Here is a 2,281-nt window from a genome sequence, read left to right as displayed (position 1 = left end):
AAAACAAGTGCACCTAGAAAATGGTAATCCTTGGCTGTGGCATTGGAATCAGAAAGAGTGTTGCCTAGGATTTGTATATTTGTGTATTTTTAAATGAGCACCTATTACATGCGCTAGGCACTGTCAAGTCAGAACTTATCATTTTTGGCTTGTTATGAAATATTTAGAAAAAAAGAAAAAAAACACTTAGTTCGCATCCCTCCAAAATCTCCCTTCTTTAAGCACACAGAAAGTTCCCCGTATTTGCACATGAGGGTGCTACTGTCCCCCTTCCCCATCATTCCATCATGCCTTGAGAATGACATCACTTCCTTAGAAGAACACTGGTCTAGGTGCTGTGTTGTATGACCACGTACTTGAACAATAGAATTCCTGCCTTCAGGATGCTCCTGTCATCTCGGGTTCTTCTTATGATTCCTTAAACTTTGAGTCTTGTTTGAGTGCTTCTCAATTTGAGTTAAAGATCAGTTTTTAAATTCCCCTATCCTATTTGCCCATCATCTCTAGACATAGCAGCATGGAGGATGCTGGTCTTGGTGGTTGCTGGCACTCCAGAAGCTCTGCCTCCTCAGGTCCTTACATTGAGTCATACCACACTGCCTGGTGGGCTAGGTATGGCCAGGAGTGACCCGGGGCCCAAGAGCACTGCTTGGGAGGCCCAAAAGCTAAAAAAAAAAAAAATCTTTAAATAATTTATTGTTGGCTTGCATTTGCATTTATGTTTTAGTTATTTTTTTTTGTTTTGTTTTCTTTTTTCAGCTACACCCAGTGTTGCTCAGGGGTTACTTTTGGTGGGCTTGGGGGAGCATAGGTGGTGCTGGGGATCAAACTTGGATTGGTGCCACATGGTCCCCAGAGCACTGCCAGGAGATGACCCCTTAGCATAAAACAAACAAACAACCAGCAGAACATGAATTTGGCCTATGGGTTGTAGTTTTTGATTCTCAACCAAACAATTCTGGACAACAGAATCATGGAATAAGTAATATCTTTGTATTTGCTAAGAAATAAATGCAAGCTATCATATTTCTGTGCAGTTTCTAAAATATATTACTGGCAGTAGTACCAATAGCCACAAAACAAAGATAAAAAGTCAAAACTGCTCAAAACTGTAAATATTTGAAAAAAATTTGGAGAAGATTAGAAATCTTAGAGATTGCTAATGGGAATGGAAAATGGGGCACCAGTTTGAGAAACAGCCTGGCAGTTACTCAGAGTGAAGCATAGAGTTACTGTAAAACCAATTATTTACTCCTAGGTTTAAAGAAAAGAAAATATGTCTTCCTATCTTAAAGTGCCACCAGGAGTCTTGCTTTAGCAGTTTTAGCTAGTTTCAAAGTATTCTAATTTCCAACTGGTAATAGACATTTGGGCTCATATATGACCATTTAATAATGCACGGCAAGCTACCCATGACATATTCGATATGCCAAACACAGTAACAACAAGTCTCATGATGGAGACGTTACTGGGCCCGCTCGAGCAAATCGATGAACAATGGGAGGACCGTGACCGTAAACTTGTTAAAACTTAACAAGGGTTAAGGCACTTGCCTTGCGCATGGTCAACCCCAGTTAAAAACTGACATTGCATATGGCCCCTGGAACATTGCTGAGAGTGATCCCTGAGCATAGAGTTAGGAGCAGTCTGTGAGCACCATTTGGTGATGCCCAAACCCAACCCAATCCCCAAAAGAACTTTGTATACGAAAGCCCATGGCAGTATTACTTACATTAAAATGGAGAATCAAAAAAATGGCATAAAACACTGCATGTGCTTGGGATTCTAATTGTGCTCTCACATTTGTTTTATCATTTGTTAATGATTTGCTAATCATGTGTTATATTAGCTTGCTAAAGATCTCGTAACAAAATGCCACAGTTGGGGTAGCTTAAACACAGGAGGTGACAGTGCCTTAACCACATTTATTGTAGACCAAAGCCTCTTGCTTCCTTGTCAAGGTGGTAATAACCTCCTTTCCTTTCATACAATACCAGAAATGAGTTTTCTTATGGTTTTAGAGGCTCAAAGTCCAAGATTAAGATGTGGATAGGTTTACTTGGTCTCTCTCCCTTTGTTTTCCTCCTGTGCACTTAACAAAGTCCAGATTTTCTCTTCTAAGTGAAATGGTTAAGAGTTGAGTAAGGTCAACCCTAATGTCATCCTTCTCTTCTTTAAAATTATTGTGGCAGGGTCGGAGCGATAGCACAGCGAGTAGGGAGTTTGCCTTGCATGCAGCCGACCCGGGTTCAATCCCCGGCATCCCATATGGTCCCCCAAG

At 40.8% G+C, this 2,281-nt stretch overlaps 1 non-coding gene across 1 annotated transcript; it reads right to left on the bottom strand.

Moving 5' to 3' along the window:
* Positions 1-1,869: 1,869 nt before the first annotated feature.
* LOC130029460 (U6atac minor spliceosomal RNA) lies at positions 1,870-1,994 on the bottom strand. Its single transcript, XR_008793351.1, has one exon. It is a non-coding gene; the product is annotated as a U6atac minor spliceosomal RNA (small nuclear RNA).
* Between the last annotated feature and the right edge of the window lie 287 nt (positions 1,995-2,281).

This window comes from Sorex fumeus, unplaced genomic scaffold, assembly GCF_029834395.1.
Source record: "Sorex fumeus unplaced genomic scaffold, SorFum_2.1 ptg000003l, whole genome shotgun sequence".
Taxonomy (NCBI): domain Eukaryota; kingdom Metazoa; phylum Chordata; class Mammalia; order Eulipotyphla; family Soricidae; genus Sorex; species Sorex fumeus.
Note: the sequence above shows the minus strand (reverse complement) of the source record. Positions and strands in the feature narration are given on the sequence as shown.